Source organism: Triturus cristatus, chromosome 8, assembly GCF_964204655.1.
Source record: "Triturus cristatus chromosome 8, aTriCri1.1, whole genome shotgun sequence".
NCBI lineage: Eukaryota > Metazoa > Chordata > Amphibia > Caudata > Salamandridae > Triturus > Triturus cristatus.
The window spans coordinates 54,936,585-54,961,130 of NC_140591.1; the positions used below are offsets into that span (position 1 = coordinate 54,936,585).

The 24,546-nt window shown below is 37.6% G+C and overlaps 12 non-coding genes across 12 annotated transcripts; all 12 read right to left on the reverse strand.

Moving 5' to 3' along the window:
* Window positions 1–264: 264 nt before the first annotated feature.
* On the reverse strand, window positions 265–337 carry TRNAF-GAA (transfer RNA phenylalanine (anticodon GAA)). Its single transcript has one exon. It is a non-coding gene; the product is annotated as a tRNA-Phe (tRNA).
* Window positions 338–3,182: 2,845 nt separating this feature from the next.
* TRNAF-GAA (transfer RNA phenylalanine (anticodon GAA)) lies at window positions 3,183–3,255 on the reverse strand. Its single transcript has one exon. It is a non-coding gene; the product is annotated as a tRNA-Phe (tRNA).
* Window positions 3,256–6,102: 2,847 nt separating this feature from the next.
* TRNAF-GAA (transfer RNA phenylalanine (anticodon GAA)) lies at window positions 6,103–6,175 on the reverse strand. Its single transcript has one exon. It is a non-coding gene; the product is annotated as a tRNA-Phe (tRNA).
* Window positions 6,176–7,851: 1,676 nt separating this feature from the next.
* TRNAF-GAA (transfer RNA phenylalanine (anticodon GAA)) lies at window positions 7,852–7,924 on the reverse strand. The gene has a single exon. It is a non-coding gene; the product is annotated as a tRNA-Phe (tRNA).
* Window positions 7,925–9,021: 1,097 nt separating this feature from the next.
* TRNAF-GAA (transfer RNA phenylalanine (anticodon GAA)) lies at window positions 9,022–9,094 on the reverse strand. The gene has a single exon. It is a non-coding gene; the product is annotated as a tRNA-Phe (tRNA).
* Window positions 9,095–10,770: 1,676 nt separating this feature from the next.
* TRNAF-GAA (transfer RNA phenylalanine (anticodon GAA)) lies at window positions 10,771–10,843 on the reverse strand. Its single transcript has one exon. It is a non-coding gene; the product is annotated as a tRNA-Phe (tRNA).
* Window positions 10,844–11,939: 1,096 nt separating this feature from the next.
* TRNAF-GAA (transfer RNA phenylalanine (anticodon GAA)) lies at window positions 11,940–12,012 on the reverse strand. Its single transcript has one exon. It is a non-coding gene; the product is annotated as a tRNA-Phe (tRNA).
* A 2,846-nt stretch (window positions 12,013–14,858) lies between these two features.
* On the reverse strand, window positions 14,859–14,931 carry TRNAF-GAA (transfer RNA phenylalanine (anticodon GAA)). The gene has a single exon. It is a non-coding gene; the product is annotated as a tRNA-Phe (tRNA).
* A 1,676-nt stretch (window positions 14,932–16,607) lies between these two features.
* TRNAF-GAA (transfer RNA phenylalanine (anticodon GAA)) lies at window positions 16,608–16,680 on the reverse strand. Its single transcript has one exon. It is a non-coding gene; the product is annotated as a tRNA-Phe (tRNA).
* Window positions 16,681–17,777: 1,097 nt separating this feature from the next.
* On the reverse strand, window positions 17,778–17,850 carry TRNAF-GAA (transfer RNA phenylalanine (anticodon GAA)). Its single transcript has one exon. It is a non-coding gene; the product is annotated as a tRNA-Phe (tRNA).
* Window positions 17,851–22,444: 4,594 nt separating this feature from the next.
* Window positions 22,445–22,517, reverse strand: TRNAF-GAA (transfer RNA phenylalanine (anticodon GAA)). Its single transcript has one exon. It is a non-coding gene; the product is annotated as a tRNA-Phe (tRNA).
* Window positions 22,518–23,613: 1,096 nt separating this feature from the next.
* Window positions 23,614–23,686, reverse strand: TRNAL-GAG (transfer RNA leucine (anticodon GAG)). Its single transcript has one exon. It is a non-coding gene; the product is annotated as a tRNA-Leu (tRNA).
* Window positions 23,687–24,546: the final 860 nt, after the last annotated feature.

Genomic DNA, 24,546 nt, shown 5'->3' on the forward strand with positions numbered 1-24,546 from the left:
ATCTGACTACTGACAGTTTTGTATAAGGGGAATTGGAGGCTGATGCAGGCAAAGCTTTACTTTAAAATAAAGCAAGAAGTTGCAAATAAATGCGGCATAGTTGAATACAAGAGAGGTGGAAGCAAGTTTGAAAGGAAGACAGAAAGTAAATAATATGTTGAATTGATTGTGTTGTTGATCAGATTGATAAAAGGTTTTGATAAAGAAGAGTGTTGATTTAACTCCAAACAGCTTTTGTGACATGAAAAGCAGAAGTTGAAATTGTGCCGAAACCCGGGATTGAACCAGGGACCTTTAGATCTTCAGTCTAACGCTCTCCCAACTGAGCTATTTCAGCCTGCTGGTAGTTTGGGTCTTCATCCTTTCTTTTAAACTTCCCAAGAAAATAGATGCTCAACCTCATGCTAGAGCTATGTTTTAAGATGTCCTGTATCATTCATCAGTTAACGGGTGCAATAGGTAAATAGCATTTTTCGGATCCAGGTTAGGTAGCTTTTGTTTTTTACTCTGAATGGACTAGCACCATATTACACAGAGGTATTTGGCCTGAGTAGGTAAGCTATGTCATCTGAATACTGAAATCTGTGTTCAAGGAGAAGTGGAAGCTGATGCAGACAAGAGTTTACTTTACAAAAAAGCATGAAATAGAAAACATTTGTAGTCGAAGCTGAATGCAAGAGAGGTGGAAGCAAATTTAGAAGGAGGACAGAAAGACAATTCTATGTTGAATTGATCATGTTGTCGGTCAGTTGATCAAATATTTTGATAAATAAAGAAAGAAAAACTTGAGCTGATACCAAGAAATATTTTGTGAGAAGCAAGAAACCTCTCAGACTTTTCCGAAACCCAGCATTGAACAAGGGACTTTTAGATTTTCAATCTAACACTCTCCCAACTGAGCTATTTCATCCAGCTGGCCATTTTGGCTTTCTGTTGTATTTTTGATAATTGTTAAAGATAAATGCAGACCCTGGTCATTCTATCTGCATGTGCAGTTATGTGTTAAATTGTCCAATATTATTCAGCAGCTAAATTGGTCTGATGGGTGAATTTCCTTTTTAGGAGCCAAGTTAGTTAGAAGATGTTTGTAAACTATGAATGGACTTATACTCAGAGACACAGACCTATATGGCGAGGGTAGGCAAACTAGGTCATCTGACTACTAACAGTTTTGTATAAGGGGAACTCGAGGCTGATGCAGGCAAAGCTTTACTTTCAATTAAAGGAAGAATTGGCAAATAAAGCAGGTAAAGTTGAATACAAGAGAGGTGGAAGCAAGTTTGACAGAAAGACAGAATGTAAAAAATATGTTGAAATGGTTGTCTTATCGATCAGCTTGATAAAAGGTTTTGATCATTATAAACAACGTCAATATGAGTTGACTCCAAATAGCATTTGTGGCATGCAAAGCAGAAGTTCAAAATGTGCCTAAACCCGGGATTGAACCAGGGACCTTTAGATCTTCAGTCTACTGCTCTCCCAACTGAGCTATTTCATCCAGCTGGCAATTTTGGCTTTCTGTTGTATTTTTTATAATTGTTAAAGATAAATGCAGAACCTGGTCACTCTATCTGCATGTGCAGTTATGTGTTAAATTGTCCAGTATTATTCAGTAGCTAAATTGGTCTGATGGGTGAATTTCCTTTTTAGGAGCCAAGTTAGTTAGATGATGTTTGTAAACTATGAATGGACTTATACTCAGAAACACAGACCTATATGGCGAGGGTCGGCAAGCTAGGTCATCTGACTACTAACAGTTTTGTATAAGGGGAACTGGAGGCTGATGCAGGCAAAGCTTTACTTTCAATTAAAGGAAGAATTGGGAAATAAAGGAGGCAAAGTTGAATACAAGAGAGGTGGAAGCAAGTTTGAAAGAAAGACAGAAAGTAAATAATATGTTGAATTAATTGTATTGTCGATTATCTTGATAAAAGGTTTTGATCATTATAAACAAAGTCAATATGAGTTGACTCAAAATAGTCTTTGTGGCATGCAAAGCAGAAGTTCAAAATGTGCCGAAACCCGGGATCGAACCTGGGACCTTTAGATCTTCAGTCTAACACTCTCCCAACTGAGCTATTTCGGCCTGCCAGCAGCTATAGTATTCAGCCTCTTTTTTTGAACAATCCCAGAACAGAGATGCAGAACCTGGATTTTCAATCTGAGGTTAGAGCTGTGTTTTAATGTGTCCTGCATTGTTCAGCAGCTAACTGGTGAAATGGGTGAGTAGCGTTTTTGGGATAAATGTTAGGTTGTTTTTCTTTTAAAACTCTGAGTGGACCAGCACTGTATTACACAGACGTATGTCGCCTGAGTAGGTAAGCTATGTCATCTCAATACTGACAACTTTGTTCAAGGAGAAGTGAAAGCTGATGCAGACAAGAGTTTACTTTGAAAAAAGTATAAAATGGGATAAATTCGTCATCAAAGTTGATGGCAAGAGAGGTGGAAGCAAGTTTAGAAGGAGGACAGAAAGACAACTTTTTGTTGAAGTTATCATGTTGTTGATCAGTTGATAAAATATTTTGAGAAATAAAGAAAAAAAAACTAGAGCTGATTTCAAGAAATATTTTGCAAGAATGTAGGATCCCCTCGCACTGTGCTGAAAGTCAGGATTGAATCAGGTACCTTAAGCTCTTCAGTCTAACGATCTCCCAACTGAGATATTTCAGCCAACAAGTCCCTGTGGCCTCCTGATGTATTATTAATAATTGTAGACGATACATACAGAACCTGGTCATTCTATTTTCGTTTATAGTTATGTGTTAAAGTGTCCAGTATCATTCAGCAGGTAACTTGGTCTGATGAGTGAATATCCTTTTTAGGGGACAAGGTAGGTAGAATTTTTTTTTCTAAACTCTGAATTGACTTATACTCTGAAACACAGACCTATACGGCCAGGGTGTACAAGCTATGTCATCTGACTACTGACAGTTTTGTATAAGGGGAATTGGAGGCTGATGCAGGCAAAGCTTTACTTTAAAATAAAGCAAGAAGTTGCAAATAAATGAGGCATAGTTGAATACAAGAGAGGTGGAAGCAAGTTTGAAAGGAAGACAGAAAGTAAATAATATGTTGAATTGATTGTGTTGTTGATCAGATTGATAAAAGGTTTTGATAAAGAAGAGCGTTGATTTAACTCCAAACAGCTTTTGTGACATGAAAAGCAGAAGTTGAAATTGTGCCGAAACCCGGGATTGAACCAGGGACCTTTAGATCTTCAGTCTAACGCTCTCCCAACTGAGCTATTTCGGCCTGCTGGTAGTTTGGGTCTTCATCCTTTCTTTTAAACTTCCCAAGAAAATAGATGCTCAACCTCATGCTAGAGCTATGTTTTAAGATGTCCTGTATCATTCATCAGTTAACGGGTGCAATAGGTAAATAGCATTTTTCGGATCCAGGTTAGGTAGCTTTTGTTTTTTACTCTGAATGGACTAGCACCATATTACACAGAGGTATTTGGCCTGAGTAGGTAAGCTATGTCATCTGAATACTGAAATCTGTGTTCAAGGAGAAGTGGAAGCTGATGCAGACAAGAGTTTACTTTACAAAAAAGCATGAAATAGGAAACATTTGTAGTCGAAGCTGAATGCAAGAGAGGTGGAAGCAAATTTAGAAGGAGGACAGAAAGACAATTCTATGTTGAATTGATCATGTTGTCGATCAGTTGATCAAATATTTTGATAAATAAAGAAAGAAAAACTTGAGCTGATACCAAGAAATATTTTGTGAGAAGCAAGAAACCTCTCAGACTTTTCCGAAACCCAGCATTGAACAAGGGACTTTTAGATTTTCAATCTAACACTCTCCCAACTGAGCTATTTCATCCAGCTGGCCATTTTGGCTTTCTGTTGTATTTTTGATAATTGTTAAAGATAAATGCAGACCCTGGTCATTCTGTCTGCATGTGCAGTTATGTGTTAAATTGTCCAATGTTATTCAGCAGCTAAATTGGTCTGATGGGTGAATTTCCTTTTTAGGAGCCAAGTTAGTTAGAAGATGTTTGTAAACTATGAATGGACTTATGCTCAGACACACAGACCTATGTGGCGAGGGTAGGCAAACTAGGTCATCTGACTACTAACAGTTTTGTATAAGGGGAACTCGAGGCTGATGCAGGCAAAGCTTTACTTTCAATTAAAGGAAGAATTGGCAAATAAAGCAGGTAAAGTTGAATACAAGAGAGGTGGAAGCAAGTTTGACAGAAAGACAGAATGTAAAAAATATGTTGAAATGGTTGTCTTTTCGATCAGCTTGATAAAAGGTTTTGATCATTATAAACAACGTCAATATGAGTTGACTCCAAATAGCATTTGTGGCATGCAAAGCAGAAGTTCAAAATGTGCCTAAACCCGGGATTGAACCAGGGACCTTTAGATCTTCAGTCTACTGCTCTCCCAACTGAGCTATTTCATCCAGTGTGGCAATTTTGGCTTTCTGTTGTATTTTTTATAATTGTTAAAGATAAATGCAGAACCTGGTCACTCTATCTGCATGTGCAGTTATGTGTTAAATTGTCCAGTATTATTCAGTAGCTAAATTGGTCTGATGGGTGAATTTCCTTTTTAGGAGCCAAGTTAGTTAGATGATGTTTGTAAACTATGAATGGACTTATACTCAGAAACACAGACCTATATGGCGAGGGTCGGCAAGCTAGGTCATCTGACTACTAACAGTTTTGTATAAGGGGAACTGGAGGCTGATGCAGGCAAAGCTTTACTTTCAATTAAAGGAAGAATTGGGAAATAAAGGAGGCAAAGTTGAATACAAGAGAGGTGGAAGCAAGTTTGAAAGAAAGACAGAAAGTAAATAATATGTTGAATTAATTGTATTGTCGATTATCTTGATAAAAGGTTTTGATCATTATAAACAAAGTCAATATGAGTTGACTCAAAATAGTCTTTGTGGCATGCAAAGCAGAAGTTCAAAATGTTCCGAAACCCGGGATCGAACCAGGGACCTTTAGATCTTCAGTCTAACGCTCTCCCAACTGAGCTATTTCGGCCTCCCAGCAGCTATAGTATTCAGCCTCTTTTTTTGAACAATCCCAGAACAGAGATGCAGAACCTGGATTTTCAATCTGAGGTTAGAGCTGTGTTTTAATGTGTCCTGCATTGTTCAGCAGCTAACTGGTGAAATGGGTGAGTAGCGTTTTTGGGATAAATGTTAGGTCGTTTTTCTTTTAAAACTCTAAGTGGACCAGCACTGTATTACACAGACGTATGTCGCCTGAGTAGGTAAGCTATGTCATCTCAATACTGACAACTTTGTTCAAGGAGAAGTGAAAGCTGATGCAGACAAGAGTTTGCTTTGAAAAAAGTATAAAATGGGATAAATTCGTCATCAAAGCTGATGGCAAGAGAGGTGGAAGCATGTTTAGAAGGAGGACAGAAAGACAACTTTTTGTTGAAGTTATCATGTTGTTGATCAGTTGATAAAATATTTTGAGAAATAAAGAAAAAAAAACCTAGAGCTGATTTCAAGAAATATTTTGCAAGAATGTAGGATCCCCTCGCACTGTGCTGAAAGTCAGGATTGAATCAGGTACCTTAAGCTCTTCAGTCTAACGATCTCCCAACTGAGATATTTCAGCCAACAAGTCCCTGTGGCCTCCTGATGTATTATTAATAATTGTAGACGATACATACAGAACCTGGTCATTCTATTTTCGTTTATAGTTATGAGTTAAAGTGTCCAGTATCATTCAGCAGGTAACTTGGTCTGATGAGTGAATATCCTTTTTAGGGGACAATGTAGGTAGAATTTTTTTTTCTAAACTCTGAATTGACTTATACTCTGAAACACAGACCTATATGGCCAGGGTGTACAAGCTATGTTATCTGACTACTGACAGTTTTGTATAAGGGGAATTGGAGGCTGATGCAGGCAAAGCTTTACTTTAAAATAAAGCAAGAAGTTTCAAATAAATGAGGCATAGTTGAATACAAGAGAGGTGGAAGCAAGTTTGAAAAGAAGACAGAAAGTAAATAATATGTTGAATTGATTGTGTTGTTGATCAGATTGATAAAAGGTTTTGATAAAGAAGAGCGTTGATTTAACTCCAAACAGCTTTTGTGACATGAAAAGCAGAAGTTGAAATTGTGCCGAAACCCGGGATTGAACCAGGGACCTTTAGATGTTCAGTCTAACGCTCTCCCAACTGAGCTATTTCGGCCTGCTGGTAGTTTGGGTCTTCATCCTTTCTTTTAAACTTCCCAAGAAAATAGATGCTCAACCTCATGCTAGAGCTATGTTTTAAGATGTCCTGTATCATTCATCAGTTAACGGGTGCAATAGGTAAATAGCATTTTTCGGATCCAGGTTAGGTAGCTTTTTTTTTAACTCTGAATGGACTAGCACCATATTACACAGAGGTATTTAGCCTGAGTAGGTAAGCTATGTCATCTGAATACTAAAATCTGTGTTCAAGGAGAAGTGGAAGCTGATGCAGACAAGAGTTTACTTTACAAAAAAGCATGAAATAGGAAACATTTGTAGTCGAAGCTGAATGCAAGAGAGGTGGAAGCAAATTTAGAAGGAGGACAGAAAGACAATTCTATGTTGAATTGATCATGTTGTCGATCAGTTGATCAAATATTTTGATAAATAAAGAAAGAAAAACTTGAGCTGATACCAAGAAATATTTTGTGAGAAGCAAGAAACCTCTCAGACTTTTCCGAAACCCAGCATTGAACAAGGGACTTTTAGATTTTCAATCTAACACTCTCCCAACTGAGCTATTTCATCCAGCTGGCCATTTTGGCTTTCTGTTGTATTTTTGATAATTGTTAAAGATAAATGCAGACCCTGGTCATTCTATCTGCATGTGCAGTTATGTGTTAAATTGTCCAATGTTATTCAGCAGCTAAATTGGTCTGATGGGTGAATTTCCTTTTTAGGAGCCAAGTTAGTTAGAAGATGTTTGTAAACTATGAATGGACTTATACTCAGACACACAGACCTATGTGGCGAGGGTAGGCAAACTAGGTCATCTGACTACTAACAGTTTTGTATAAGGGGAACTCGAGGCTGATGCAGGCAAAGCTTTACTTTCAATTAAAGGAAGAATTGGCAAATAAAGCAGGTAAAGTTGAATACAAGAGAGGTGGAAGCAAGTTTGACAGAAAGACAGAATGTAAAAAATATGTTGAAATGGTTGTCTTTTCGATCAGCTTGATAAAAGGTTTTGATCATTAGAAACAACGTCAATATGAGTTGACTCCAAATAGCATTTGTGGCATGCAAAGCAGAAGTTCAAAATGTGCCTAAACCCGGGATTGAACCAGGGACCTTTAGATCTTCAGTCTACTGCTCTCCCAACTGAGCTATTTCATCCAGTGTGGCAATTTTGGCTTTCTGTTGTATTTTTTATAATTGTTAAAGATAAATGCAGAACCTGGTCACTCTATCTGCATGTGCAGTTATGTGTTAAATTGTCCAGTATTATTCAGTAGCTAAATTGGTCTGATGGGTGAATTTCCTTTTTAGGAGCCAAGTTAGTTAGATGATGTTTGTAAACTATGAATGGACTTATACTCAGAAACACAGACCTATATGGCGAGGGTCGGCAAGCTAGGTCATCTGACTACTAACAGTTTTGTATAAGGGGAACTGGAGGCTGATGCAGGCAAAGCTTTACTTTCAATTAAAGGAAGAATTGGGAAATAAAGGAGGCAAAGTTGAATACAAGAGAGGTGGAAGCAAGTTTGAAAGAAAGACAGAAAGTAAATAATATGTTGAATTAATTGTATTGTCGATTATCTTGATAAAAGGTTTTGATCATTATAAACAAAGTCAATATGAGTTGACTCAAAATAGTCTTTGTGGCATGCAAAGCAGAAGTTCAAAATGTGCCGAAACCCGGGATCGAACCAGGGACCTTTAGATCTTCAGTCTAACGCTCTCCCAACTGAGCTATTTCGGCCTCCCAGCAGCTATAGTATTCAGCCTCTTTTTTTGAACAATCCCAGAACAGAGATGCAGAACCTGGATTTTCAATCTGAGGTTAGAGCTGTGTTTTAATGTGTCCTGCATTGTTCAGCAGCTAACTGGTGAAATGGGTGAGTAGCGTTTTTGGGATAAATGTTAGGTCGTTTTTCTTTTAAAACTCTAAGTGGACCAGCACTGTATTACACAGACGTATGTCGCCTGAGTAGGTAAGCTATGTCATCTCAATACTGACAACTTTGTTCAAGGAGAAGTGAAAGCTGATGCAGACAAGAGTTTGCTTTGAAAAAAGTATAAAATGGGATAAATTCGTCATCAAAGCTGATGGCAAGAGAGGTGGAAGCAAGTTTAGAAGGAGGACAGAAAGACAACTTTTTGTTGAAGTTATCATGTTGTTGATCAGTTGATAAAATATTTTGAGAAATAAAGAAAAAAAAACCTAGAGCTGATTTCAAGAAATATTTTGCAAGAATGTAGGATCCCCTCGCACTGTGCTGAAAGTCAGGATTGAATCAGGTACCTTAAGCTCTTCAGTCTAACGATCTCCCAACTGAGATATTTCAGCCAACAAGTCCCTGTGGCCTCCTGATGTATTATTAATAATTGTAGACGATACATACAGAACCTGGTCATTCTATTTTCGTTTATAGTTATGTGTTAAATTGTCCAGTATCATTCAGCAGGTAACTTGGTCTGATGAGTGAATATCCTTTTTAGGGGACAAGGTAGGTAGAATTTTTTTTTCTAAACTCTGAATTGACTTATACTCTGAAACACAGACCTATATGGCCAGGGTGTACAAGCTATGTCATCTGACTACTGACAGTTTTGTATAAGGGGAATTGGAGGCTGATGCAGGCAAAGCTTTACTTTAAAATAAAGCAAGAAGTTGCAAATAAATGCGGCATAGTTGAATACAAGAGAGGTGGAAGCAAGTTTGAAAGGAAGACAGAAAGTAAATAATATGTTGAATTGATTGTGTTGTTGATCAGATTGATAAAAGGTTTTGATAAAGAAGAGTGTTGATTTAACTCCAAACAGCTTTTGTGACATGAAAAGCAGAAGTTGAAATTGTGCCGAAACCCGGGATTGAACCAGGGACCTTTAGATCTTCAGTCTAACGCTCTCCCAACTGAGCTATTTCAGCCTGCTGGTAGTTTGGGTCTTCATCCTTTCTTTTAAACTTCCCAAGAAAATAGATGCTCAACCTCATGCTAGAGCTATGTTTTAAGATGTCCTGTATCATTCATCAGTTAACGGGTGCAATAGGTAAATAGCATTTTTCGGATCCAGGTTAGGTAGCTTTTGTTTTTTACTCTGAATGGACTAGCACCATATTACACAGAGGTATTTGGCCTGAGTAGGTAAGCTATGTCATCTGAATACTGAAATCTGTGTTCAAGGAGAAGTGGAAGCTGATGCAGACAAGAGTTTACTTTACAAAAAAGCATGAAATAGAAAACATTTGTAGTCGAAGCTGAATGCAAGAGAGGTGGAAGCAAATTTAGAAGGAGGACAGAAAGACAATTCTATGTTGAATTGATCATGTTGTCGGTCAGTTGATCAAATATTTTGATAAATACAGAAAGAAAAACTTGAGCTGATACCAAGAAATATTTTGTGAGAAGCAAGAAACCTCTCAGACTTTTCCGAAACCCAGCATTGAACAAGGGACTTTTAGATTTTCAATCTAACACTCTCCCAACTGAGCTATTTCATCCAGCTGGCCATTTTGGCTTTCTGTTGTATTTTTGATAATTGTTAAAGATAAATGCAGACCCTGGTCATTCTATCTGCATGTGCAGTTATGTGTTAAATTGTCCAATATTATTCAGCAGCTAAATTGGTCTGATGGGTGAATTTCCTTTTTAGGAGCCAAGTTAGTTAGAAGATGTTTGTAAACTATGAATGGACTTATACTCAGAGACACAGACCTATATGGCGAGGGTAGGCAAACTAGGTCATCTGACTACTAACAGTTTTGTATAAGGGGAACTCGAGGCTGATGCAGGCAAAGCTTTACTTTCAATTAAAGGAAGAATTGGCAAATAAAGCAGGTAAAGTTGAATACAAGAGAGGTGGAAGCAAGTTTGACAGAAAGACAGAATGTAAAAAATATGTTGAAATGGTTGTCTTATCGATCAGCTTGATAAAAGGTTTTGATCATTATAAACAACGTCAATATGAGTTGACTCCAAATAGCATTTGTGGCATGCAAAGCAGAAGTTCAAAATGTGCCTAAACCCGGGATTTAACCAGGGACCTTTAGATCTTCAGTCTACTGCTCTCCCAACTGAGCTATTTCATCCAGCTGGCAATTTTGGCTTTCTGTTGTATTTTTTATAATTGTTAAAGATAAATGCAGAACCTGGTCACTCTATCTGCATGTGCAGTTATGTGTTAAATTGTCCAGTATTATTCAGTAGCTAAATTGGTCTGATGGGTGAATTTCCTTTTTAGGAGCCAAGTTAGTTAGATGATGTTTGTAAACTATGAATGGACTTATACTCAGAAACACAGACCTATATGGCGAGGGTCGGCAAGCTAGGTCATCTGACTACTAACAGTTTTGTATAAGGGGAACTGGAGGCTGATGCAGGCAAAGCTTTACTTTCAATGAAAGGAAGAATTGGGAAATAAAGGAGGCAAAGTTGAATACAAGAGAGGTGGAAGCAAGTTTGAAAGAAAGACAGAAAGTAAATAATATGTTGAATTAATTGTATTGTCGATTATCTTGATAAAAGGTTTTGATCATTATAAACAAAGTCAATATGAGTTGACTCAAAATAGTCTTTGTGGCATGCAAAGCAGAAGTTCAAAATGTGCCGAAACCCGGGATCGAACCAGGGACCTTTAGATCTTCAGTCTAACGCTCTCCCAACTGAGCTATTTCGGCCTGCCAGCAGCTATAGTATTCAGCCTCTTTTTTTGAACAATCCCAGAACAGAGATGCAGAACCTGGATTTTCAATCTGAGGTTAGAGCTGTGTTTTAATGTGTCCTGCATTGTTCAGCAGCTAACTGGTGAAATGGGTGAGTAGCGTTTTTGGGATAAATGTTAGGTTGTTTTTCTTTTAAAACTCTGAGTGGACCAGCACTGTATTACACAGACGTATGTCGCCTGAGTAGGTAAGCTATGTCATCTCAATACTGACAACTTTGTTCAAGGAGAAGTGAAAGCTGATGCAGACAAGAGTTTACTTTGAAAAAAGTATAAAATGGGATAAATTCGTCATCAAAGTTGATGGCAAGAGAGGTGGAAGCAAGTTTAGAAGGAGGACAGAAAGACAACTTTTTGTTGAAGTTATCATGTTGTTGATCAGTTGATAAAATATTTTGAGAAATAAAGAAAAAAAAAATAGAGCTGATTTCAAGAAATATTTTGCAAGAATGTAGGATCCCCTCGCACTGTGCTGAAAGTCAGGATTGAATCAGGTACCTTAAGCTCTTCAGTCTAACGATCTCCCAACTGAGATATTTCAGCCAACAAGTCCCTGTGGCCTCCTGATGTATTATTAATAATTGTAGACGATACATACAGAACCTGGTCATTCTATTTTCGTTTATAGTTATGTGTTAAAGTGTCCAGTATCATTCAGCAGGTAACTTGGTCTGATGAGTGAATATCCTTTTTAGGGGACAAGGTAGGTAGAATTTTTTTTTCTAAACTCTGAATTGACTTATACTCTGAAACACAGACCTATACGGCCAGGGTGTACAAGCTATGTCATCTGACTACTGACAGTTTTGTATAAGGGGAATTGGAGGCTGATGCAGGCAAAGCTTTACTTTAAAATAAAGCAAGAAGTTGCAAATAAATGAGGCATAGTTGAATACAAGAGAGGTGGAAGCAAGTTTGAAAGGAAGACAGAAAGTAAATAATATGTTGAATTGATTGTGTTGTTGATCAGATTGATAAAAGGTTTTGATAAAGAAGAGCGTTGATTTAACTCCAAACAGCTTTTGTGACATGAAAAGCAGAAGTTGAAATTGTGCCGAAACCCGGGATTGAACCAGGGACCTTTAGATCTTCAGTCTAACGCTCTCCCAACTGAGCTATTTCGGCCTGCTGGTAGTTTGGGTCTTCATCCTTTCTTTTAAACTTCCCAAGAAAATAGATGCACAACCTCATGCTAGAGCTATGTTTTAAGATGTCCTGTATCATTCATCAGTTAACGGGTGCAATAGGTAAATAGCATTTTTCGGATCCAGGTTAGGTAGCTTTTGTTTTTTACTCTGAATGGACTAGCACCATATTACACAGAGGTATTTGGCCTGAGTAGGTAAGCTATGTCATCTGAATACTGAAATCTGTGTTCAAGGAGAAGTGGAAGCTGATGCAGACAAGAGTTTACTTTACAAAAAAGCATGAAATAGGAAACATTTGTAGTCGAAGCTGAATGCAAGAGAGGTGGAAGCAAATTTAGAAGGAGGACAGAAAGACAATTCTATGTTGAATTGATCATGTTGTCGATCAGTTGATCAAATATTTTGATAAATAAAGAAAGAAAAACTTGAGCTGATACCAAGAAATATTTTGTGAGAAGCAAGAAACCTCTCAGACTTTTCCGAAACCCAGCATTGAATAAGGGACTTTTAGATTTTCAATCTAACACTCTCCCAACTGAGCTATTTCATCCAGCTGGCCATTTTGGCTTTCTGTTGTATTTTTGATAATTGTTAAAGATAAATGCAGACCCTGGTCATTCTATCTGCATGTGCAGTTATGTGTTAAATTGTCCAATATTATTCAGCAGCTAAATTGGTCTGATGGGTGAATTTCCTTTTTAGGAGCCAAGTTAGTTAGAAGATGTTTGTAAACTATGAATGGACTTATACTCAGACACACAGACCTATATGGCGAGGGTAGGCAAACTAGGTCATCTGACTACTAACAGTTTTGTATAAGGGGAACTCGAGGCTGATGCAGGCAAAGCTTTACTTTCAATTAAAGGAAGAATTGGCAAATAAAGCAGGTAAAGTTGAATACAAGAGAGGTGGAAGCAAGTTTGACAGAAAGACAGAATGTAAAAAATATGTTGAAATGGTTGTCTTATCGATCAGCTTGATAAAAGGTTTTGATCATTATAAACAACGTCAATATGAGTTGACTCCAAATAGCATTTGTGGCATGCAAAGCAGAAGTTCAAAATGTGCCTAAACCCGGGATTGAACCAGGGACCTTTAGATCTTCAGTCTACTGCTCTCCCAACTGAGCTATTTCATCCAGCTGGCAATGTTTGCTTTCTGTTGTATTTTTTATCATTGTTAAAGAAAAATGCAGAACCTGGTCACTCTATCTGCATGTGCAGTTATGTGTTAAATTGTCCAGTATTATTCAGTAGCTAAATTGGTCTGATGGGTGAATTGCCTTTTTAGGAGCCAAGTTAGTTAGATGATGTTTGTAAACTATGAATGGACTTATACTCAGAAACACAGACCTATATGGCGAGGGTCGGCAAGCTAGGTCATCTGACTACTAACAGTTTTGTATAAGGGGAACTGGAGGCTGATGCAGGCAAAGCTTTACTTTCAATTAAAGGAAGAATTGGGAAATAAAGGAGGCAAAGTTGAATACAAGAGAGGTGGAAGCAAGTTTGAAAGAAAGACAGAAAGTAAATAATATGTTGAATTAATTGTATTGTCGATTATCTTGATAAAAGGTTTTGATCATTATAAACAAAGTCAATATGAGTTGACTCAAAATAGTCTTTGTGGCATGCAAAGCAGAAGTTCAAAATGTTCCGAAACCCGGGATCGAACCAGGGACCTTTAGATCTTCAGTCTAACGCTCTCCCAACTGAGCTATTTCGGCCTCCCAGCAGCTATAGTATTCAGCCTCTTTTTTTGAACAATCCCAGAACAGAGATGCAGAACCTGGATTTTCAATCTGAGGTTAGAGCTGTGTTTTAATGTGTCCTGCATTGTTCAGCAGCTAACTGGTGAAATGGGTGAGTAGCGTTTTTGGGATAAATGTTAGGTCGTTTTTCTTTTAAAACTCTAAGTGGACCAGCACTGTATTACACAGACGTATGTCGCCTGAGTAGGTAAGCTATGTCATCTCAATACTGACAACTTTGTTCAAGGAGAAGTGAAAGCTGATGCAGACAAGAGTTTGCTTTGAAAAAAGTATAAAATGGGATAAATTCGTCATCAAAGCTGATGGCAAGAGAGGTGGAAGCAAGTTTAGAAGGAGGACAGAAAGACAACTTTTTGTTGAAGTTATCATGTTGTTGATCAGTTGATAAAATATTTTGAGAAATAAAGAAAAAAAAACCTAGAGCTGATTTCAAGAAATATTTTGCAAGAATGTAGGATCCCCTCGCACTGTGCTGAAAGTCAGGATTGAATCAGGTACCTTAAGCTCTTCAGTCTAACGATCTCCCAACTGAGATATTTCAGCCAACAAGTCCCTGTGGCCTCCTGATGTATTATTAATAATTGTAGACGATACATACAGAACCTGGTCATTCTATTTTCGTTTATAGTTATGAGTTAAAGTGTTCAGTATCATTCAGCAGGTAACTTGGTCTGATGAGTGAATATCCTTTTTAGGGGACAATGTAGGTAGAATTTTTTTTTCTAAACTCTGAATTGACTTATACTCTGAAACACAGACCTATATGGCCAGGGTGTACAAGCTATGTTATCTGACTACTGACAGTTTTGTATAAGGGGAATTGGAGGCTGATGCAGGCAAAGCTTTACTTTAAAATAAAGCAAGAAGTTTCAAATAAATGAGGCATAGTTGAATACAAGAGAGGTGGAAGCAAGTTTGAAAAGAAGACAGAAAGTAAATAATATGTTGAATTGATTGTGTTGTTGATCAGATTGATAAAAGGTTTTGATAAAGAAGAGCGTTGATTTAACTCCAAACAGCTTTTGTGACATGAAAAGCAGAAGTTGAAATTGTGCCGAAACCCGGGATTGAACCAGGGACCTTTAGATCTTCAGTCTAACGCTCTCCCAACTGAGCTATTTCGGCCTGCTGGTAGTTTGGGTCTTCATCCTTTCTTTTAAACTTCCCAAGAAAATAGATGCTCAACCTCATGCTAGAGCTATGTTTTAAGATGTCCTGTATCATTCATCAGTTAACGGGTGCAATAGGTAAATAGCATTTTTCGGATCCAGGTTAGGTAGCTTTTTTTTTTACTCTGAATGGACTAGCACCATATTACACAGAGGTATTTAGCCTGAGTAGGTAAGCTATGTCATCTGAATACTAAAATCTGTGTTCAAGGAGAAGTGGAAGCTGATGCAGACAAGAGTTTACTTTACAAAAAAGCATGAAATAGGAAACATTTGTAGTCGAAGCTGAATGCAAGAGAGGTGGAAGCAAATTTAGAAGGAGGACAGAAAGACAATTCTATGTTGAATTGATCATGTTGTCGATCAGTTGATCAAATATTTTGATAAATAAAGAAAGAAAAACTTGAGCTGATACCAAGAAATATTTTGTGAGAAGCAAGAAACCTCTCAGACTTTTCCGAAACCCAGCATTGAACAAGGGACTTTTAGATTTTCAATCTAACACTCTCCCAACTGAGCTATTTCATCCAGCTGGCCATTTTGGCTTTCTGTTGTATTTTTGATAATTGTTAAAGATAAATGCAGACCCTGGTCATTCTATCTGCATGTGCAGTTATGTGTTAAATTGTCCAATGTTATTCAGCAGCTAAATTGGTCTGATGGGTGAATTTCCTTTTTAGGAGCCAAGTTAGTTAGAAGATGTTTGTAAACTATGAATGGACTTATACTCAGACACACAGACCTATGTGGCGAGGGTAGGCAAACTAGGTCATCTGACTACTAACAGTTTTGTATAAGGGGAACTCGAGGCTGATGCAGGCAAAGCTTTACTTTCAATTAAAGGAAGAATTGGCAAATAAAGCAGGTAAAGTTGAATACAAGAGAGGTGGAAGCAAGTTTGACAGAAAGACAGAATGTAAAAAATATGTTGAAATGGTTGTCTTTTCGATCAGCTTGATAAAAGGTTTTGATCATTATAAACAACGTCAATATGAGTTGACTCCAAATAGCATTTGTGGCATGCAAAGCAGAAGTTCAAAATGTGCCTAAACCCGGGATTGAACCAGGGACCTTTAGATCTTCAGTCTACTGCTCTCCCAACTGAGCTATTTCATCCAGTGTGGCAATTTTGGCTTTCTGTTGTATTTTTTATAATTGTTAAAGATAAATGCAGAACCTGGTCACTCTATCTGCATGTGCAGTTATGTGTTAAATTGTCCAGTATTATTCAGTAGCTAAATTGGTCTGATGGGTGAATTTCCTTTTTAGGAGCCAAGTTAGTTAGATGATGTTTGTAAACTATGAATGGACTTATACTCAGAAACACAGACCTATATGGCGAGGGTCGGCAAGCTAGGTCATCTGACTACTAACAGTTTTGTATAAGGGGAACTGGAGGCTGATGCAGGCAAAGCTTTACTTTCAATTAAAGGAAGAATTGGGAAATAAAGGAGGCAAAGTTGAATACAAGAGAGGTGGAAGCAAGTTTGAAAGAAAGACAGAAAGTAAATAATATGTTGAATTAATTGTATTGTCGATTATCTTGATAAAAGGTTTTGATCATTATAAACAAAGTCAATATGAGTTGACTCAAAATAGTCTTTGTGGCATGCAAAGCAGAAGTTCAAAATGTGCCGAAACCCGGGATCGAACCAGGGACCTTTAGATCTTCAGTCTAACACTCTCCCAACTGAGCTATTTCGGCCTGCCAGCAGCTATAGTATTCAGCCTCTTTTTTTGAACAATCCCAGAACAGAGATGCAGAACCTGGATTTTCAATCTGAGGTTAGAGCTGTGTTTTAATGTGTCCTGCATTGTTCAGCAGCTAACTGGTGAAATGGGTGAGTAGCGTTTTTGGGATAAATGTTAGGTTGTTTTTCTTTTAAAACTCTGAGTGGACCAGCACTGTATTACACAGACGTATGTCGCCTGAGTAGGTAAGCTATGTCATCTCAATACTGACAACTTTGTTCAAGGAGAAGTGAAAGCTGATGCAGACAAGAGTTTACTTTGAAAAAAGTATAAAATGGGATAAATTCGTCATCAAAGTTGATGGCAAGAGAGGTGGAAGCAAGTTTAGAAGGAGGACAGAAAGACAACTTTTTGTTGAAGTTATCATGTTGTTGATCAGTTGATAAAATATTTTGAGAAATAAAGAAAAAAAAACTAGAGCTGATTTCAAGAAATATTTTGCAAGAATGTAGGATCCCCTCGCACTGTGCTGAAAGTCAGGATTGAATCAGGTACCTTAAGCTCTTCAGTCTAACGATCTCCCAACTGAGATATTTCAGCCAACAAGTCCCTGTGGCCTCCTGATGTATTATTAATAATTGTAGACGATACATACAGAACCTGGTCATTCTATTTTCGTTTATAGTTATGTGTTAAAGTGTCCAGTATCATTCAGCAGGTAACTTGGTCTGATGAGTGAATATCCTTTTTAGGGGACAAGGTAGGTAGAATTTTTTTTTTCTAAACTCTGAATTGACTTATACTCTGAAACACAGACCTATATGGCCAGGGTGTACAAGCTATGTCATCTGACTACTGACAGTTTTGTATAAGGGGAATTGGAGGCTGATGCAGGCAAAGCTTTACTTTAAAATAAAGCAAGAAGTTTCAAATAAATGAGGCATAGTTGAATACAAGAGAGGTGGAAGCAAGTTTGAAAGGAAGACAGAAAGTAAATAATATGTTGAATTGATTGTGTTGTTGATCAGATTGATAAAAGGTTTTGATAAAGAAGAGCGTTGATTTAACTCCAAACAGCTTTTGTGACATGAAAAGCAGAAGTTGAAATTGTGCCGAAACCCGGGATTGAACCAGGGACCTTTAGATCTTCAGTCTAACGCTCTCCCAACTGAGCTATTTCGGCCTGCTGGTAGTTTGGGTCTTCATCCTTTCTTTTAAACTTCCCAAGAAAATAGATGCTCAACCTCATGCTAGAGCTATGTTTTAAGATGTCCTGTATCATTCATCAGTTAACGGGTGCAATAGGTAAATAGCATTTTTCGGATCCAGGTTAGGTAGCTTTTGTTTTTTACTCTGAATGGACTAGCACCATATTACACAGAGGTATTTGGCCTGAGTAGGTAAGCTATGTCATCTGAATACTGAAATCTGTGTTCAAGGAGAAGTGGAAGCTGATGCAGACAAGAGTTTACTTTACAAAAAAGCATGAAATAGGAAACATTTGTAGTCGAAGCTGAATGCAAGAGAGGTGGAAGCAAATTTAGAAGGAGGACAGAAAGACAATTCTATGTTGAATTGATCATGTTGTCGATCAGTTGATCAAATATTTTGATAAATAAAGAAAGAAAAACTTGAGCTGATACCAAGAAATATTTTGTGAGAAGCAAGAAACCTCTCAGACTTTTCCGAAACCCAGCATTGAACAAGGGACTTTTAGATTTTCAATCTAACACTCTCCCAACTGAGCTATTTCATCCAGCTGGCCATTTTGGCTTTCTGTTGTATTTTTGATAATTGTTAAAGATAAATGCAGACCCTGGTCATTCTATCTGCATGTGCAGTTATGTGTTAAATTGTCCAATATTATTCAGCAGCTAAATTGGTCTGATGGGTGAATTTCCTTTTTAGGAGCCAAGTTAGTTAGAAGATGTTTGTAAACTATGAATGGACTTATACTCAGACACACAGACCTATATGGCGAGGGTAGGCAAACTAGGTCATCTGACTACTAACAGTTTTGTATAAGGGGAACTCGAGGCTGATGCAGGCAAAGCTTTACTTTCAATTAAAGGAAGAATTGGCAAATAAAGCAGGTAAAGTTGAATACAAGAGAGGTGGAAGCAAGTTTGACAGAAAGACAGAATGTAAAAAATATGTTGAAATGGTTGTCTTATCGATCAGCTTGATAAAAGGTTTTGATCATTATAAACAACGTCAATATGAGTTGACTCCAAATAGCATTTGTGGCATGCAAAGCAGAAGTTCAAAATGTGCCTAAACCCGGGATTGAACCAGGGACCTTTAGATCTTCAGTCTACTGCTCTCCCAACTGAGCTATTTCATCCAGCTGGCAATTTTTGCTTTCTGTTGTATTTTTTATAATTGTTAAAGAAAAATGCAGAACCTGGTCACTCTATCAGCATGTGCAGTTATGTGTTAAATTGTCCAGTATTATTCAGTAGCTAAATTGGTCTGATGGGTGAATTGCCTTTTTAGGAGCCAAGTTAGTTAGATGATGTTTGTAAACTATGAATGGACTTATACTCAGAAACACAGACCTATATGGCGAGGGTCGGCAAGCTAGGTCATCTGACTACTAACAGTTTTGTATAAGGGGAACTGGAGGCTGATGCAGGCAAAGCTTTACTTTCAATTAAAGGAAGAATTGGGAAATAAAGGAGGCAAAGTTGAATACAAGAGAGGTGGAAGCAAGTTTGAAAGAAAGACAGAAAGTAAATAATATGTTGAATTAATTGTATTGTCGATTATCTTGATAAAAGGTTTTGATCATTATAAACAAAGTCAATATGAGTTGACTCAAAATAGTCTTTGTGGCATGCAAAGCAGAAGTTCAAAATGTTCCGAAACCCGGGATCGAACCAGGGACCTTTAGATCTTCAGTCTAACGCTCTCCCAACTGAGCTATTTCGGCCTCCCAGCAGCTATAGTATTCAGCCTCTTTTTTTGAACAATCCCAGAACAGAGATGCAGAACCTGGATTTTCAATCTGAGGTTAGAGCTGTGTTTTAATATGTCCTGCATTGTTCAGCAGCTAACTGGTGAAATGGGTGAGTAGCGTTTTTGGGATAAATGTTAGGTCGTTTTTCTTTTAAAACTCTAAGTGGACCAGCACTGTATTACACAGACGTATGTCGCCTGAGTAGGTAAGCTATGTCATCTCAATACTGACAACTTTGTTCAAGGAGAAGTGAAAGCTGATGCAGACAAGAGTTTGCTTTGAAAAAAGTATAAAATGGGATAAATTCGTCATCAAAGCTGATGGCAAGAGAGGTGGAAGCAAGTTTAGAAGGAGGACAGAAAGACAACTTTTTGTTGAAGTTATCATGTTGTTGATCAGTTGATAAAATATTTTGAGAAATAAAGAAAAAAAAACCTAGAGCTGATTTCAAGAAATATTTTGCAAGAATGTAGGATCCCCTCGCACTGTGCTGAAAGTCAGGATTGAATCAGGTACCTTAAGCTCTTCAGTCTAACGATCTCCCAACTGAGATATTTCAGCCAACAAGTCCCTGTGGCCTCCTGATGTATTATTAATAATTGTAGACGATACATACAGAACCTGGTCATTCTATTTTCGTTTATAGTTATGAGTTAAAGTGTCCAGTATCATTCAGCAGGTAACTTGGTCTGATGAGTGAATATCCTTTTTAGGGGACAATGTAGGTAGAATTTTTTTTTCTAAACTCTGAATTGACTTATACTCTGAAACACAGACCTATATGGCCAGGGTGTACAAGCTATGTCATCTGACTACTGACAGTTTTGTATAAGGGGAATTGGAGGCTGATGCAGGCAAAGCTTTACTTTAAAATAAAGCAAGAAGTTTCAAATAAATGAGGCATAGTTGAATACAAGAGAGGTGGAAGCAAGTTTGAAAAGAAGACAGAAAGTAAATAATATGTTGAATTGATTGTGTTGTTGATCAGATTGATAAAAGGTTTTGATAAAGAAGAGCGTTGATTTAACTCCAAACAGCTTTTGTGACATGAAAAGCAGAAGTTGAAATTGTGCCGAAACCCAGGATTGAACCAGGGACCTTTAGATCTTCAGTCTAACGCTCTCCCAACTGAGCTATTTCGGCCTGCTGGTAGTTTGGGTCTTCATCCTTTCTTTTAAACTTCCCAAGAAAATAGATGCTCAACCTCATGCTAGAGCTATGTTTTAAGATGTCCTGTATCATTCATCAGTTAACGGGTGCAATAGGTAAATAGCATTTTTCGGATCCAGGTTAGGTAGCTTTTTTTTTTACTCTGAATGGACTAGCACCATATTACACAGAGGTATTTAGCCTGAGTAGGTAAGCTATGTCATCTGAATACTGAAATCTGTGTTCAAGGAGAAGTGGAAGCTGATGCAGACAAGAGTTTACTTTACAAAAAAGCATGAAATAGGAAACATTTGTAGTCGAAGCTGAATGGAAGAGAGGTGGAAGCAAATTTAGAAGGAGGACAGAAAGACAATTCTATGTTGAATTGATCATGTTGTCGATCAGTTGATCAAATATTTTGATAAATAAAGAAAGAAATACTTGAGCTGATACCAAGAAATATTTTGTGAGAAGCAAGAAATCTCTCAGACTTTTCCGAAACCCAGCATTGAACAAGGGACTTTTAGATTTTCAATCTAACACTCTCCCAACTGAGCTATTTCATCCAGCTGGCCATTTTGGCTTTCTGTTGTATTTTTGATAATTGTTAAAGATAAATGCAGACCCTGGTCATTCTATCTGCATGTGCAGTTATGTGTTAAATTGTCCAATATTATTCAGCAGCTAAATTGGTCTGATGGGTGAATTTCCTTTTTAGGAGCCAAGTTAGTTAGAAGATGTTTGTAAACTATGAATGGACTTATACTCAGACACACAGACCTATATGGCGAGGGTAGGCAAACTAGGTCATCTGACTACTAACAGTTTTGTATAAGGGGAACTCGAGGCTGATGCAGGCAAAGCTTTACTTTCAATTAAAGGAAGAATTGGCAAATAAAGCAGGTAAAGTTGAATACAAGAGAGGTGGAAGCAAGTTTGACAGAAAGACAGAATGTAAAAAATATGTTGAAATGGTTGTCTTTTCGATCAGCTTGATAAAAGGTTTTGATCATTATAAACAACGTCAATATGAGTTGACTCCAAATAGCATTTGTGGCATGCAATGCAGAAGTTCAAAATGTGCCTAAACCCGGGATTGAACCAGGGACCTTTAGATCTTCAGTCTACTGCTCTCCCAACTGAGCTATTTCATCCAGCTGGCAATTTTGGCTTTCTGTTGTATTTTTTATAATTGTTAAAGATAAATGCAGAACCTGGTCACTCTATCTGCATGTGCAGTTATGTGTTAAATTGTCCAGTATTATTCAGTAGCTAAATTGGTCTGATGGGTGAATTTCCTTTTTAGGAGCCAAGTTAGTTAGATGATGTTTGTAAACTATGAATGGACTTATACTCAGAAACACAGACCTATATGGCGAGGGTCGGCAAGCTAGGTCATCTGACTACTAACAGTTTTGTATAAGGGGAACTGGAGGCTGATGCAGGCAAAGCTTTACTTTCAATTAAAGGAAGAATTGGGAAATAAAGGAGGCAAAGTTGAATACAAGAGAGGTGGAAGCAAGTTTGAAAGAAAGACAGAAAGTAAATAATATGTTGAATTAATTGTATTGTCGATTATCTTGATAAAAGGTTTTGATCATTATAAACAAAGTCAATATGAGTTGACTCAAAATAGTCTTTGTGGCATGCAAAGCAGAAGTTCAAAATGTGCCGAAACCCGGGATCGAACCAGGGACCTTTAGATCTTCAGTCTAACACTCTCCCAACTGAGCTATTTCGGCCTGCCAGCAGCTATAGTATTCAGCCTCTTTTTTTGAACAATCCCAGAACAGAGATGCAGAACCTGGATTTTCAATCTGAGGTTAGAGCTGTGTTTTAATGTGTCCTGCATTGTTCAGCAGCTAACTGGTGAAATGGGTGAGTAGCGTTTTTGGGATAAATGTTAGGTTGTTTTTCTTTTAAAACTCTGAGTGGACCAGCACTGTATTACACAGACGTATGTCGCCTGAGTAGGTAAGATATGTCATCTCAATACTGACAACTTTGTTCAAGGAGAAGTGAAAGCTGATGCAGACAAGAGTTTACTTTGAAAAAAGTATAAAAGGGGATAAATTCGTCATCAAAGTTGATGGCAAGAGAGGTGGAAGCAAGTTTAGAAGGAGGACAGAAAGACAACTTTTTGTTGAAGTTATCATGTTGTTGATCAGTTGATAAAATATTTTGAGAAATAAAGAAAAAAAAACTAGAGCTGATTTCAAGAAATATTTTGCAAGAATGTAGGATCCCCTCGCACTGTGCTGAAAGTCAGGATTGAATCAGGTACCTTAAGCTCTTCAGTCTAACGATCTCCCAACTGAGATATTTCAGCCAACAAGTCCCTGTGGCCTCCTGATGTATTATTAATAATTGTAGACGATACATACAGAACCTGGTCATTCTATTTTCGTTTATAGTTATGTGTTAAAGTGTCCAGTATCATTCAGCAGGTAACTTGGTCTGATGAGTGAATATCCTTTTTAGGGGACAAGGTAGGTAGAATTTTTTTTTCTAAACTCTGAATTGACTTATACTCTGAAACACAGACCTATATGGCCAGGGTGTACAAGCTATGTCATCTGACTACTGACAGTTTTGTATAAGGGGAATTGGAGGCTGATGCAAGCAAAGCTTTACTTTAAAATAAAGCAAGAAGTTGCAAATAAATGAGGCATAGTTGAATACAAGAGAGGTGGAAGCAAGTTTGAAAGGAAGACAGAAAGTAAATAATATGTTGAATTGATTGTGTTGTTGATCAGATTGATAAAAGGTTTTGATAAAGAAGAGCGTTGATTTAACTCCAAACAGCTTTTGTGACATGATAAGCAGAAGTTGAAATTGTGCCGAAACCCGGGATTGAACCAGGGACCTTTAGATTCTCAGTCTAACGCTCTCCCAACTGAGCTATTTCGGCCTGCTGGTAGTTTGGGTCTTCATCCTTTCTTTTAAACTTCCCAAGAAAATAGATGCTCAACCTCATGCTAGAGCTATGTTTTAAGATGTCCTGTATCATTCATCAGTTAACGGGTGCAATAGGTAAATAGCATTTTTCGGATCCAGGTTAGGTAGCTTTTGTTTTTTACTCTGAATGGACTAGCACCATATTACACAGAGGTATTTGGCCTGAGTAGGTAAGCTATGTCATCTGAATACTGAAATCTGTGTTCAAGGAGAAGTGGAAGCTGATGCAGACAAGAGTTTACTTTACAAAAAAGCATGAAATAGGAAACATTTGTAGTCGAAGCTGAATGCAAGAGAGGTGGAAGCAAATTTAGAAGGAGGACAGAAAGACAATTCTATGTTGAATTGATCATGTTGTCGATCAGTTGATCAAATATTTTGATAAATAAAGAAAGAAAAACTTGAGCTGATACCAAGAAATATTTTGTGAGAAGCAAGAAACCTCTCAGACTTTTCCGAAACCCAGCATTGAACAAGGGACTTTTAGATTTTCAATCTAACACTCTCCCAACTGAGCTATTTCATCCAGCTGGCCATTTTGGCTTTCTGTTGTATTTTTGATAATTGTTAAAGATAAATGCAGACCCTGGTCATTCTATCTGCATGTGCAGTTATGTGTTAAATTGTCCAATATTATTCAGCAGCTAAATTGGTCTGATGGGTGAATTTCCTTTTTAGGAGCCAAGTTAGTTAGAAGATGTTTGTAAACTATGAATGGACTTATACTCAGACACACAGACCTATATGGCGAGGGTAGGCAAACTAGGTCATCTGACTACTAACAGTTTTGTATAAGGGGAACTCGAGGCTCAT